Source organism: Crocodylus siamensis, chromosome 4, assembly GCF_052110815.1.
Source record: "Crocodylus siamensis isolate JL-2025a chromosome 4, ASM5211081v1, whole genome shotgun sequence".
NCBI lineage: Eukaryota > Metazoa > Chordata > Crocodylia > Crocodylidae > Crocodylus > Crocodylus siamensis.
Window position 1 is genome coordinate 340,532 of NC_143398.1, and position 15,549 is coordinate 356,080.

Consider the following 15,549-nt stretch of genomic DNA (forward strand, 5'->3'; position numbering starts at 1 on the left):
ACTGGATGTCATGTGGGGGGTTGTTTGCTTGGCTGTTCCCTGGGGAAAGCAGGGTTTACTGTGGATGATTTTGTTGTGCCGGGACATGCTGGATGCTGTGGGTATGCCTCTGTCCTGGTCCCAGGGCCCCCTGCTCCGGCGCAAGGTGGCCGTGCAGCTGGAGGCAGGCTGCCGGGAGCTGGAGGCACCGGGCGCAGGTGGGAGCTGGCCGGGCTGGTGCTGCAGAAGCTCTGGCCCCCTGGGCAGAAAGGAGGGAGGGCACTGCCAGGGGCTAGGCAAGGAGTGCCTGGAGCTGGCTGCAAGGTGGAGTCAGGCCAGCCCAGGAGAGGGGTGTGGTGACCCCAACCCAGGGGTTTCCCTTGGTGTTAGGGCTGGTGAGGGGGTGTTTGGTGTTGGGCTGGACTGGACTGGAGGGAGGGCTGGAGGGGTGGGTTGGAGCATCGGGGCACTTTGGTGTTGATATATGATGTTTGAGAGCAGGCCCAAAGGCCAACAAAGAAAAATACTGCTGAGAGGCCACAAACAGGATAATCACGAACTCTCTGTGTGCAGGATGACATCTGGACTGTGAGTTGATGAATAGGGATGGTACAAACTGAACCTACCTTGAACCCACTAGCATAAGTAACGGTGCTGAAAAGAAAGTTGCATGTTTGATGATAAGGAAGATGCTTATGGGGAAGAACTGCTCGAAGCCTATTATTGTGTAGCTGTAGGAATGAACAAGCCCACAGATGACTCTACAAGACACAGCGGAAACAAGCAGGGATGCAATCCTCCTCCCTGAGTGAACATATCAAAACCAGTATGCAGCCAAAAGCCAGTTTGAACTATTAGTTTTCTCACACTAACCTGATATCTTGCTTTCTCTCACAGTGGGAAATTCCCACCTACTGTATCATGTCATGCGCACTAGAAGTTTTTAACTAACCATAGATGTTGAGCCAATTAAATGTAGAATTTGTGATGCAAAACTGTCTATATGAACTTGCTGACTCCTTATCAAGGGGGGCTGGTTCTCGGAGGAGACGGGTTGCTCTGTGCTGTTGTGTGCACGCTTCAGTAAAGAGCTTTGAGACAAGACCTTGCGGGTGCTGCCTGTCTCCTGCGCTCAGACAACGGGCCTGGGAAGTTGGGGTTCGAGTCCCTGACAGTGTCAAGTCCTGCCAAGGACACCAGTGAGTGATGTAGGCTGACGCCATGAGGGCCAAGGCCTGGGCACAAGCCAAGAGAGGCTGGCTCGGGAAGGGGCCAGGAGCTGAGGTCGTAGGCAGAGAGCACAGCTGGGGGCTCGGCCAGAGGAAAATGGGCCATGCCAGGACGGCTGACCCCCCAAGTGCTTGGAGAGCTCAGGGCAAGAGTGGGCAAAAGATGGTTGGCAGGCTGCTTCCAGCCCACCAGGCACTTCCATCTGGCCGCCGGTACCTGGCAGTGAATTGCAGCCCGGCCAGCCCTTCCACCCGCCAGAGTAGGAATGAGGCCCCCACATGTACCATATTTCCAGCTTTCAGAAAGAGGACACCTGCCAAACGTACATAAGTGGGGTGGGGGGCAATGGTATGGTGGTGCTCTGGCCCTGCCCGTTCTGTTGCCCCTCACTTCCAAGCCGCCCCCCCAGCCCTGCCGCTGCCCCTCACTCCCAACCTGGGGATCCCTGGCCCTGCCAGAGCCCCTCACTCCCAGCCCCTGGGCCATGCTGCTGCCCCTCGCTCCCAACCCGCAGCCTCCCTGCCCCTCACCGCTGACTCACAACTCCCTGACCCACCTGCCAGACCCACACCCCTGCTCCCTGCGTGTCCTGCCTGCCCGCCCCTGCAACCTATCCCCGCAGTGCTGCGGCCGACAAGCTTGCCCCCTGCCCAGGCTGCACCCCGCAGCCCGGGGGACAGGTGCTGCTGCAGGAGGCAGAGGACCGGCGGGTGCTAGGGCCCGCACGGCTCAGCTGAGCGACACCCCGGGTTGAGTTAGAAGAAACCACCCGGACACCCCCGCAGCACTCCTGCAGGGGCAGGGGCATCCCGCCCCCACCGGCACTGCCCTGCTCCCCTGCGGCTGGCGGCCAGCGGCCAGCCCCGGGCCCCCTGCCCCCAGCCCCACCGACCTACACCCCCAACACAGCCTGCGCCCTCACACCGCCACCCCCACCCTGCTGTACACCCCTCACGGCCTGCCACCCCCACCCTACCACCTCCCACACGCACTCCCCACCATACACCCACACCCCTACACACATCCCACCCACCCTACCACGTACACACGTAAACACACACACCCACCCTACCACACATGCATTACTGCACCCACCCTACCACACACCTACCATGTACACACACTTCACCCTACACATGCACCCACTTACACCCCCACACACCCTACCACCTCCCCACACATGCACCCCCACCATACACACACACCTCCCCATCCACCCTACCATGCATATACCTAAACACCCCTCCACAACACACATCACTGCACTCACCCTACCACACACACTTCACCATATACACACGCCCACTTACACCCGCCACCCTACCAAACACACACATGCACCTTACCACACATACTCTGAAGTGCTTTGGGTTAGGGTAGGCAGTCAAGGGGAAAAGGACTTAACGGTGGGAGTCTACTACAGACCTCCCAACCAGGGAGAAGAGCTTGACCAGGATTTCTTGGGTCAGCTCACGGAGGTCGTGAAGGCTAAGGATGTGGCAGTCATGGGGGACCTGAACTTCCCGGACATCTGCTGGGAAGAGCAGTCAGCCAGGTCTGAACGCTCACGCAGGTTCTTGGCCAGAGTGCAGGGCCTCTATCTAACCCAGGAGGTGCACAGCCCCCCAGGGGGGACACCTTGTTGGACCTGGTGCTGGCCACGGGTGACGACCTGGTGCGGGGGCTGCGGGGGCTCGACCACCTGGGTGACAGTGATCATCGCCTGCTGGGATTCACCATCCAGCGCAAGGTGCCAAAGGCCTGCAGTAAGGCAGTGGCCCTAGATTTTAGAAGGGCAGACTTCAACGAGCTAAGGAGGATAGTTGGAGAAGCGCTGAGGTCCCGGGGGGGAGGGGAGCACACACAAGCCTCTGTGGCTCACCAAAAGCATCCGGGAATGTCTCCTTGCTAAAAAGGAGGCGTATACCCATTGGAAAGAAGGGTCATCACCAGGGAGGGGTATTCTGTAGTTGCTCGGGGATGTAGGGGGGCAGTTAGGAAGGCCAAGGCAGAGATGGAACTGGGACTAGCTTCCCAGATTAAGGACAATAAGAAGTCCTTTTTTAAATACATAGGGGGTAAAAAGAAGGTCCCGGGTAATGTGGGGCCCTTGCGGGATGCGATGGGCAACTTGGTCGTCACACCAGATGGCAAAGCTAACATGTTTAATGATTTCTTTGCCTCCGTCTTCCTAAGTAGGAACCAGAGCAGCCATCTCCCTGCTGGGTCCCCCTCGGGCCCCGGGGGAGGCACACCTGGGCCATGGGTTAGCGAGGAACTAGTTAGGGAGCTTCTGGAGGGACTGGACGAATTCAAGTCAGCTGGCCCAGGTGATCTCCACCCTAGAGTTCTAAAGGAACTGGCCGAGATCATTGCAAGTCCCCTGGCACGGCTTTATGAGCACTCGTGGTGCTCTGGTGAGGTTCCGGAGGACTGGAAGAGGGCCAACATGGTCCCCATCTTCAAAAAAGGCAGGAAGGAGGACCTGGGAAACTATAGGCCGGTTAGTCTCACCTCGATCCTAGGCAAGTTGTTCAAGAAAATTATGGTGGCACACATCCAGGAGGGGCCAGCAGGAGACTGCATGCTTAGGGGCAACCAACAGGGGTTCATCAGTGGCAGGTCCTGTCAGACCAACCTGGTGGCCTTTTACGATCAGATCACCAGATCATTAGATGCAGGGGTAGCAGTGGATATAATCTTCCTGGACTTCCGGAAGGCTTTTGACACTGTCTCTCAGCCTGTTCTCATTAAGAAACTGGGGGGCTGTGGTGTCGACACCCACACAGTCAAATGTGCCGCCAACTGTCTGGAGGGCCGCACCCAGAGAGTGGTGCTGTACGGGTCCTTCTCAGTCCTCGGGCCCGCACTGTTCAACATCTTCATCAGCAATTTGGATGAGGGGGTAAAAAGCACCTGTTCAAATTTGCTGATGACACTAAGATGTGGGGGGACGTGGGCACACTGGAAGGATGCAACAGGCATTGTATGATCAGGGGACAACAGGGCAGGCCCTATGAGGAGAGGCGGCGGGACCTGAACCTGTTCAGCCTCCAAAAGAGAAGGCTGAGGGGGGATCTTGTGGCCTGTTACGAACTAGTCAGGGGGGATCAGCAGGCACTGGGGGAGTCCCTGTTCCCCTGAGCGCTGCCAGGAGTGACCAGGAATAACGGTCACAAGCTGGCAGAGGGTAGATTCAGGTTAGATATCAGGAGGCGCCACTTCACAGTCAGGGCGGCTAGGATCAGGAACCAACTTCCCAGAGAAGTGGTGCCGGCTCCTACCCTGGGGGTGTTTAAAAGGAGGTTAGGTGAACATCTTGCTGGGGTCGTTTGACCCCAGTACTCTTTCCTGCCATGGCAGGGGGTTGGACTAGATGATCTGCTCAGGTCCCTTCTGACCCTAGAAACTATGAAACTATATGTTAGGAATCCCCGATTGATGCTGTCTGAGGGATTACCGGGGAAGGTCCCTTGATCAGGATCTGATCCTCACTCACACTGGGAGTCCGGAGTGTTGGCTTGGAACAGTAATTACTGTCCTGTTCCCTCCTTCCTATTGGTCACCTGATGCACGCACTTTTTATACCCAGCCTTATGCTAAAAGGTGTTAAAAATTACTAGAAAAGGTTACTACCCAGACTTGGGTTTATCCAGTAAGCAAATTACAATGCAGTATCTTCAGGTTTGAAATTAACATTACTCCGCCGAAATCCAACCGCTTTAGAACTCTTTGACTATGTTTTTTGAAATGTGCTTTTCTGGAATGTGCTGGGTAGGCCAGGCAGTTGAATCCAGTTTTTATCATCATTAAGGCTAAATTCTGAGCAGGAAAGAACCATTAGGTCAGCTAATTTCACAGCTATAGCTTTGTCTTTGAGGCCTAGTGAGTTCCACAAAGAGGTACAAGTTACATTTGAGGGTTACAAAAATACAAGCTTTATATTAGACAAAAGTTTCAAATGCTTCTAAGAAGCACGTATTTATTGCTTATTAATTTCTTTGATTCTGGCTGTCACACAGGCTCAGTGGTTCAGAGGCACAGTTGGTCTTCCCACCCATCCTCCCAGTCAGCAGTCATGGAGAGCACCACAACAACTGCATTAGAGAGGTCAATTCACAGCTGTGAAGCTGGTGCCATCGTGCCAAGTTTGGATTCCTTAACCGCAATGTATACCTCCAGGATAGAGCCCTATTTGGACGAGATGGGTGACATCTCTCTCCAAGAGGTAAGAGTCTGTTCTCTTATAGGTTGGCTGATCTCCAGTGCAGGGACTTAAATTACGTTCATTGGAGAATGGGGATGTTGATGACAGAGTGAGGCCAGGAATGATGAACCAAGAGCCAGGTGCTGGAACAGCCCAGGTATGTACCAAGGGCCCCACTAAGCATCAGTATGGGGAAGTACTAAAGGCACCTATTGGGGGGCTTAGATGTCTCTATACTAATACTAGGAGGATGAGGAACAAGCAGGAGGAACTTGCACTCCTGCCTGCAAACAAAGAATTCGACATGGTTGGGCTAATAGAAACCTGCACTGTGGGAGGTGTAAGGACTCTCCTTCTCTATAGAGCAGAGCCAGACCACCAATGGGGACTTAACCATATACCATTTAATACTGGGAACATAACAGGTATAAATCAGAGGGTCTAGTGGACACTACAAGGCCCCAAGGGGCAGGATTCAACAAAGGTTAGACACTTCCAATCGTTGACAAAAAACAGGGTTAACAAAATATAAAACACAAACAGCAGAACAAACAATATGGGTTGGTGAAATATAAAAAAGGCACAAAATGCAAAATAACAAGGAAATATAGGGCCTACATACCTGGAGGGGGAGAAAACACAATGGCCCCTTTCCACTGCAAGAAGACTTGCTTCTTGTTAGCTCACTCACCCCAAGTCACCACAGCTTGAGCTTGAACCCAGAAGCCCTATATGGTAGGCAGGAACACTGTCATACAGCCACCACTGGTGGTACTACTCCAGCCTGCAAGGGGGTCTTAACCTTCCCGGAGCCCGAGCCTTACGTCGAGCTGCCTGGCTTCTGATTGGAGGAGCGGGACGCAGAGCAGGGAACCCCTCAGGTCGCTGCTCAGGCCCTTCCTGGAGAGGGGGAGCCTCTCCTGCTGGCTGCAGCCTCTCCTCGGGGATCCTGGAGCCCAGTGGGGGCCTCTCCTGCCGGCCGCACGCCGCACTGCCGAGGGTCCCACTGCTACCTGCAGGTCCTGCTCTGTCAGGCTCTTCTGGGGCACTGCTCCTGCCCCACTGGCTCAGCTCTGTGAAGCCCCTTCCTTGTCTCTCACTGGCAGCCCACATTGCCCCTTTTACCCCTTCCAGGTGACCCAAGGGGCCAATCGGGACACAGGGGGGTGAGTCTCTGGGGCCTGATTGGTGCAGAAAGGGAATCCCAAGTCCTCCAATCATCTTTTGCCCTTTCAAAACCCCTAGGCCAGGTCACTGCCAGCTAGCCCGTCAGATCCTTCCCTGCAGAACCCTTCACTGTCCCCAGTGAAGTGCAGGCCTCAGCCTGAAGGACTATTGGACCCAAGGGGCAGTGATGGGGATCTTCCCCAGGACCCCTGGGGCATAGTAGGTGAAGTGACAGACTGGCCAAAGCTTCTGCCTTCATCGTGGGGTGTGGTCTGGAGCAGGACTCCACGAGGGCCCTGGTGGCTCAGGTTCCCTCTCACTGGAGGAGTCTGCCTCACTGGCAGGTAAAGGTGTGGGGATGTTTTCTCCTTTGGTCTCGCCAGGCGGGGCCCCACGAGCAGCAGTCCCCATCTCCCCTTTGCCCTGAAGAAGTGGCAGGTCCTAAGCTAGAGTGAAAGTCAGCAGGGTACCACCCATCAGAATCAGAGTCCGAGTGCTCTGGAGGAGCTGCAGGTACAGCTGCCGGCTGGGTGGCTCCTTCTACGGGGAGACCTAGGCCTCTCTTCTCGTGGCTCTCTCTCGGGCAGAGGGGGCCCCACCAATTTGCCAATAAGCAGCAGGAGGATCCGGTGGACCACACAACTTTGACCCGGTCCAGACTCAGGGGAGATTTCTTATACTGGGAGGTCTCCCAGTTGTCGCTCCACTATATAGGGTTCAGCCTGCCACCGATCAGTGATTTTGTGTCTCCCAGTGAGCCCCAGGTTTTGCAGCAGCACCTGGTCTCCTTCTTGTAACCCTTGCTCACACACGCGAGTGTCATAAAGCCGCTTATGGTGTTGCTGGTTTCTTCCAGCAGTTTCGGCTGCCAGCTGGTACACATGATAGAGACAGTCCCAAAGCTGTTGTGCATATTGACCATGAGCCCAATGTTGTTGGTAGACTCGCTCTACCCCAAAGCAAAATCTATGGGCAACCATGGCTCTCTCGCAAACATGAGTAAATACAGACTGACCCCTGTTGCATCATTCCTAGTGGAGTTGTAGGCATGCACCAGGTATGCGATATGCTGGCTCCATGCGGCCTTCTGTTCCTGCTGGAGGGTACCCAGCATGTTCAAGAGAGTGCAACTGAAGCGCTCAGGTTGGGGATCCCCTTGGGGGTGGTAGGGTGTAGTCCTTGATTTCTGTATGCCAGCCACTGTCAGTACTTCATGCAACAACTTGCTCTCAAAATCTCGCCCCGATTGGAGTGGATTCGTGCGGGCAGCCCAAACACGGAGAAGTACTTTTCCTACAGGACTTTGGCAACTGTTCTTGCTGTTTGATCTCATGTAGGGAAGGCCTGGGCATATTGGGTGAAGTGGTCTGTCACGACCAGCACATTCCCCTTTCGATGCCCCTCCCCTTCTGTGGCTAGGAAATCCATGCACACAAGCGCCATGGGTTTGAGCTCTGGATGGTGTGTAGATAGGCAGTTCGAGTGGGCAGGATCTTCCTCCACACACACTAATCCCAGTTTGAGCATTTAGTCCTTACGTCTTCAGCCATTTGGGGCCAAAATTGCTCATGGAGTAGCGCCAGAGTGTGCTCCACCATCATGTGCCCAAAGTCATCGTGCAAGACCCGTAACGTGAGGGCCTTATACTTCCGAGGGAGGACCAGCTGCCAATATTTCCGTCCTTCTGGGTCCTGCACCTCCTGATGTAGCACTGCATCAAACAAACGAAGCCTTTCCCATTTCCTCAACAGGAGGTGGACTGCTGGGGTAGCATTATTAAGGGTCATGGGATGGGTATTCCCTGATCTCTGGGCACGCAGCACCTCTTGCACATCTGGGTCCTGTTCTTGCACTGTCCGCCATTCTGTGGCCGTGACCTGGGGCAATGAAGAGGGAGTCAGCCTGGTGTACTAAACCCAGGCCTGTGGGATCCCCTCGGGGGCAACCCCAACACCTTTCCTTTGGAATCTCAAATCCTCCAATCATCTTTTGCCCTTTCAAAACCCCTGGGCTAGGTCACTACCAGCCAGCCCATCACAGTCCTTTTTTAGATATTTGGGGAGCTGGAGGAAAAGCAAAAGTAACATTGCATCCCTGCTAAACCATATAGGACAACTGACGCCCAAAAAAAGCCAGCCTGCTTAATGGGTATTTTGCATCGGTTTTTCACCAGCCCCAAGAGACAGCCCTGCTCAACATGGCACAGGACTGTAGCGGGCCAGTAGGGAGCACTCCTGCATTGAGCCGCCCACCTCCCCGTGCCTGACCAACTTCCAGGCTCTGAATGCCTCCCAAGGGGTGCCTCACATCTGGCTGACCCCCTCCCTGGAGCACACTTGCTAGCCTGGGGTTAACGTAGCTGCCACCACCCTGAGAAGGGACTGTCTTGGCCCAGTGTCCTCGGGGAAACACAGGCCTAATAGTCCTATGGACAGGCACTTGGGGCACTTCCCTAAGTCGGGGGTCAAAAATGAAAGTCTCCTCTAGTCTGCAGACCTAAGGGGCCTCTTAGGCATAATTTAGACCCACCCCCCAATACATCTCCCACACTCCCACAAGTCACAAAGGAGAACTTTACTGATTACAGGGGTAGGGTGAAAGTAGGGTACAAGATTGAGCAATATCCTAGAAATCCTAAAGAGCAAACAGTCTGGCTGAGGTAGCCTTTTGATCACACATCTGAGTTACTACTAGCTAGATATCTAATCAGATCTCGAGTAGCTTACTCACAAGCATCTTCCAGAGGCTGGTGGAGATTCCCTATGGAGGCAGGCCATTCCTAGCTCATGAGTTTTGGGGGAGAGAGCCAGTTTCAGATGGTAAAGCTCCTCTGAGTCCCCCACATGGCTGCTGTCCTCTTCCTCCTGGGCAGTGCTAACTTATATATCCCCTGTGACCTCATTCACCTGGTCCAGGGGAGGCCAGCTCCTGTTGGCTTTCAGCCAACCAATTTGAAATTCATCACTAGTTGCCAGGCAGATTCTAGCCCCCCAGTAGATGCCCCTCACCCAGGTAGCTGATACCAGTCCCATAGGCAGAAGGAGCAGGTTTCCCTCCTCCCTCAAGACTACAGACAGCTCAGGTTCCCTGAAGAGAGAGGGTAAAGATGTGTCTCCTCTGCTGGGCCCATCCTAATCACATTGTCACAGAGCAGAGATTTTGGGGAGAAACAAAGGTGGCTTCCTGCCACAAGGACTACCAGGATGAGGGAGTATTGTTACCCTTCATCAATGTAGACCATGTAAAGGAACACCTTGAGAGGGTGGACACCTTGAAGTCAGCTAGCTCAGATAGTTTACACCCCAGGGTAGTTAAGGAGCTCACAAGCATCATAGCACAGCCCCTGGCATGGATCTTTGAGAACTCTTGAAGCTCAGGCAAAGTGCCCAAAGATTAAGAGAAGGCCAATGTGGTGCCTATTTTCAAGAAAGGGAGGAAAGTGGATCTGGGAAACTACAGGCCTACCAGCCTGACATCTATCCTGGGGAAGATCTTGAAAAAAATTATCAAAGAGGCCATTCTTGACAAACTCGCTGATGGCAACATCCTGAGGGATAGCCAGCATGGGTTGGTTGTGGGTAGCTCTTGCCTGACCAAGCTCATCTCCTTCTATGACAAGGTTACATGTCGACTGGATAAGTGAGAAGAGATTGACATCATATATCTTGATTTTAAAAAAGTCTTTGATCTGGTATCTCATGATCATCTCATAGAAAAACTGGCCAACTGTGGCCTCAGCTACATCACAGTCCACTGGGTGGGGAATTGGCTCTGAGGTCAGACCCAGAGAGTGGTAGTTGATGGAAGTCAATCATTGTGGTGTGCCGTGACCAGTGGGGTCCTCCAAGGCTCAGTCATTGGGCCTATACACTTTAACATTTTGTTAATTATGTGGACATTTGTATCAGAAGTAGACTGGTCAAGTTCTCCGATAACGTCTGACTTTGGGGTAAAGCGTCCATACCTGAGGACAGGATGGTGATCCAGGGTGACCTTGACAGGCTCAGAAAATGGACAGATGAAAACGTAAGACTAACTCATAAATGCAAGGTACTCCACCTTGGGAAGAAAAACCCAGAGCATGCTTACAGGCTTCAGCAGTGCTACGCTTGCTAGCAGCATGGCCGAAAGGGACCTGGGGGTCATGACTGACCACAAGATGAACATGAGCCACAAAGGTGATGTTGCAGCTGGTAAAGTGAGAAAAACTCTGACTTAAATCCATAGATGCTTCTCAAAAAATCCCAGGATATTGTCCTCCTGCTGTACTTGGCCTTGGTGGGACAGATGGAGTGCTGTGTCCATTTCTGGGCTCCACAATTCAAAAAGGATGTGGAGAAGCTTGAGAGAGTCCAGAGGAGAGCTGTGCATGATCAGAGGGCAGGAAAACAGGCCTTATGATGAAAGGCTGAGAGCTATGGGACTCTTCAGCCAGGAAAAGCGCAGGCTGAGGGGGAAACCAGTGGCTGATGTATATTGTGCATACATCAGGATTTGGGGGAATGCCTGTTCACCAGAGCGCCCCAAGGAATGAGAAGACCAAACCATCACAAAATCCTCCTGGACTGTTTCAGGCTGGACATAAGGAAGAACTTCTTTACTATCCGAGCCCCCAAGGCCTGCTGCCAGAGGTGGTGCAAGCACCTAGTTTGGACTCCTTTAAGACACATTTGGATGTTTATCTTGCTGAAATCCTTTGACCTCAGCTGACTTCCTGCCCCTGGGGCAGGGGGCTGGACTTGGTGATCTCCCAAGGTCCCTTCCAGCCCTGATGTCTATGAAATCTATGAAATTCAGGTACTATGGATTAGATTTGTGGTGATTTGGTGTGGTGCCAGAGGACTGGAAGAGGGCCAATGTAGTTCCCATCTTCAAAAAAAGGAGGAAGGAGGACCTGGGGAGCTATAGGTCAGTTAGTCTTACCTCGATCCTGGGCAAGCTTTTTGAGAGAATTATCCTGGCACATTTCCACAAGGGGCCAGCAGGGGAGGTTATGCTTAGGGGCAACCAACACGGGTTCATTAGTGGCAGGTCCTGTCAGACCAACCTGGTGGCCTTCTAGGACCAGGTCACCAAATCCCTAGATGCAGGGGTAGCAGTGGACATAGTCTTTCTGGACTTTAGAAAGGCCTTTGACACTGTCTGTCACCCCGTTCTCATTAAAAACCTGGGAGACTCTGGTGTCGACACCCAGACAATTAAATGGGTCATCAACTGGCTGGAAGATCGCACTGAGAGTGGTGGTGGATGGGTCATTTTTGACCCGGAGGGACGTGGGCAGTGCGGTCCCCCAGGGCTCGGTCCTCGGGCCCGCACTGTTCAACATCTTCATCAGTGACTTGGACGAGGGGATAAAAAGCACCTTGTTCAAATTTGCTGATGACACTAAGAAGTGTGGGGATGTGGGCATGCTAGAGGGGAGGAATAGCCTGCAATTGGACCTAGACAGGTGACAGGGGTGGGCGGATGAGAACAGGATGGGATTCAACACTGACAAGTGCAAGGTGCTGCACCTGGGGAGGAAGAACCAGCAGCATACCTACAGGCTGGGGAACTCCCTTCTCGGCAGTGCAGAGGCAGAAAAGGATCTGGGGGTCATCATTGACTCCAAGATGAACATGGGCCGGCAGTGTGGGGACGCGGTCAGGAAGGCCGACCGCACCTTGTCCTGCATCCACAGATGCATCTCGAGCAGGTCCAGGGAGGTGATCCTCCCCCTCTATGTGGCACTGGTCAGGCCGCAGCTGGAGGACTGCGTCCAGTTCTGGGCGCCGCACTGCAGGAGGGATGTGGACAGCATGGAGAGGGTCCAGAGGAGGCCACTCGCATGATCGGGGGCAGCAGAGCAGGCCCTACAAGGAGAGGCGATGGGATCTGAACCTGTTCAGCCTCCACAAGACAAGGCTGAGGGGGATCTAGTGGCCTGTTACAAACTAGTCAGGGGGGACCAGCAGGCACTGGGGGAGTCCCTGTTCCCCCGAGCACCGCCAGGAGTGGCCAGTAATAACGGTCACAAGCTGGCAGAGGGTAGGTTTAGGTTAGACATCAGGAGGCGACTTCACGGTCAGGGCGGCTAGGGTCTGGAACCAACTTCCAAGAGAAGTGGTGCTGGCTCCTACCCTGGGGGGTTTAAGACAAGACTAGACAAACACTTTGCTGGGGTCATTTGACCCCCGTACTCTTTCCTGCCATAGCAGTGGGTTGGACTTGATAATCTGCTCAGGTCCCTTCTGCCCCAACTATGAAACTATGAAACTATCAGATTACAGGGGGGTCAGGGAGAAAAGGACTTGATAGTAGGAGTCTATTACAGACCCCCACACCAAGGAGTCTGAGTTAGAACTAGAATTTGCAAGCAGCTCTCAAAGGCAGTGTGGTCAAAGGACCTGGTTATCATGGGCAACCTAAACTTCCCAGAACCTGCTGTGAGGAATAGGCAGCCAGGTCCTCGGGCCCGCACTGTCCCACCAGGGGAAGTCAACATCTTCATCAGTGACTTAGCAAGGCTTAAGGACAAGGGGATAAAAAGCACCTTGTTCAAATTTGCTGATGACACTAAGAAGTGTGGGGATGTGGGCATGCTAGAGGGGAGGAATAGGCTGCAATTGGACCTAGACAGGTGACAGGGGTGCCCCTCAGTTGCCCATTGCACTCAGTTCTTACAAATAAACTAAACAGTTGCAATGTAGACTGTTACACAGTCTGGTGGGTGGAAAATTGCCTTATGGGATGCACCCAAAGAGTGGTAGTCAATGGGTCATGGAGAAATGTGGGCAGCGGATTCCCCCGAGGCGCTGTCCCGGGACTCGTACTGTTCAATATCTTCATCAGTGGCTTGGACTAGTGCGGGAGATAAAGAGACTAGAGCGCAGGGAGTGAATCCAGGTGGATCTGGACAGGCTGGGGAAGTGGGAAGAACAGAATAGGATGTAGTTAACAAAGATAAGTGCCATGTGTTGCACCTGGGGAGGAAGACTCATCAACATGCCTATAGCCTGGGAGGGACCATAGCAAGTAGTGCAACAGTGAAGAGAGATCTCAGAGTGGTAGTCAACTCCAAAATGAACGAGTCCCCAGTCCGATGAAGTAATAAGTAAAGCTAACCACACTCTTTCTTGCATAAGTAGGTGCATCTCAGACAGGTCTAAGGAGGGGATGCTCGCCCTCTATGCACCATTGGTCAGGCTGCAGCTGGACTACTGCGTCCAGTTCTGGGCGCCGCACTTCAGGAGGGATGTAAATAACCTGGAAAGGGTTCAGAGGAGGCCACCAGGCTGAAGGGGTCTGCCACTGCCCCTGGTCTCCATGGAGAGCACAGCCCTCAAGAGCTGTGTGTAGGTAGCTCCCTGATCTTGGGGGCTGAGTCTTGCTTTGGGATCAAGTGGTTCTGGGTTCAAGCCCTATTGAGCCTCTTACACCCTGACCAAGGTTGTGCCTTTTGGCTAGTCTTCACCAGCACTGAAGCCTGGCTCCGCAGCACCAGGCCTGGCGGAATGACCCCAGGTTGTGATCCAGGTGGGGCGGAAGGGGCTGTGAAGGGGAAACCTGCTGGGGTGAAGGCTGGCTGGGCCCTGTGCCCTTGCCCGGGACTAGTGCTTTGCTGTTGTGGAAGCCTCCTTGTCTCCCTTGCCCAGCCCTGATGCTGCCACAGTTGGGGCCAGTGGTGCTGGGGGCAGAGATGAGGCCTTTCCTCAAGAGAGGCAGAAAATCCCTCCTCTTTCCCCAGACCCTGCTGCAGTGTCTCAGCCCCAAGCATAGGGGGCTCAGGCCAGGGAGAAGCACTGGGGACAGCTGCTTCTCTGCCTGGCTCATGGGTCTAGGCCAGGGGTTTGGGCCATGGGCTCCTTGTGGGCTGGGTGCAGTGGTGGCCACGAGGGTGATCGCAGCTCTCGCTCCCCACAGGGCCCCGCGTCTCCCTCTGCCCTGAACCCTGCAGGACAGGGCTCCATGTGGCCGTCTTCTTCCCTGCCCCCAGGAGCAGGTAACAGGGGCTCTGGGATGGGGGGCCATGGGCAAGCAGTTAGGGCTGGACAGTGGGGATGGACACAGCCCTGGGGCCATTTCCACCAAGCCAGTACATGAAAGAGCAGGTCCACTGGGGAATAGAGCTCAGGATCTCCTGCACTGTTGGTGGAAATGAAGCTGGCAGCAGTTTGCAAATGGGGCCAGGCTGGAAACTCCCCACTGCACCCCCAGATGAGGCTGCCTTCCACTGGGTGCTGGGAGTGTGGCTCCATGGAGGCACAGGCAGCCCTGGCAGGGGAAACCTGCAGCTAGTGGAAGCAATGAGTGACCACCTGCATATGGCTCCTTAGTCCAGGGGCATGGCTTTCACCGTGAGCGTAAGAGGTCCTGTGTTCAGATCCCAGACTGTGCAGCTTTTTCCCTTCCCAGGCCAGGGCAGTGGTCTGCACTGGATCTGCCCCACAGCATCAACCTGCCTGGGCTGTTGGCACCCCTTGTGCCCAGAGTCTCTCTCATCGGGGACTGGAGCTAAAATTCCTCCTGGTTTTCAGTTGTGAGGAGTGTCATTGCATCTGGGATGGCTCTGGCATCATACGAGAAACCAGAATGTGTTAGGGTGACCCGTTATTGCACTGCCCGTGACTTTTGGTTCAATAAAAGAGATCAGCCCAGAAAGTCTGGCCTCCTGGTTTACAGTCACTTGACTAAAAACAGCACATTTCCTGCAGCCCCCTGAGTGTGCCAATATATGATTCACCTCCAAACAGGCACAGCTGAGCCCCTGACACACCAGGCTTCAATGGTAATTAAGAACAATCTTCCCCAAATGTTCCCAAAGTCTTAATTTAGATACTTCTCAGGGTCTTAATGAGGGCAGTGGGCTCATCCATCTGGGAGGTCTGGGGTTTGCTGTGAGATAAGATGCTCGTGCAGGAAGTGGACCTGTGCCATTTCACACCCTAAGGACACAGCCTGGAGGGTCAGGAGCAGAGCAGCGATCA

At 54.0% G+C, this 15,549-nt stretch overlaps 1 long non-coding RNA gene across 2 annotated transcripts; it reads left to right on the forward strand.

The window, feature by feature from the left end:
• Positions 1–16: 16 nt before the first annotated feature.
• On the forward strand, positions 17–15,104 carry LOC149865295 (uncharacterized). Of its 2 annotated transcripts, none has more exons than XR_016441659.1 (4): positions 17–101; positions 5,232–5,437; positions 14,486–14,564; positions 14,978–15,104. It is a non-coding gene; the product is annotated as an uncharacterized LOC149865295 (long non-coding RNA). The 2 variants fall into 2 exon arrangements; XR_016441658.1 differs by having other exon boundaries at positions 88–197.
• The last annotated feature ends 445 nt before the right edge of the window (positions 15,105–15,549 follow it).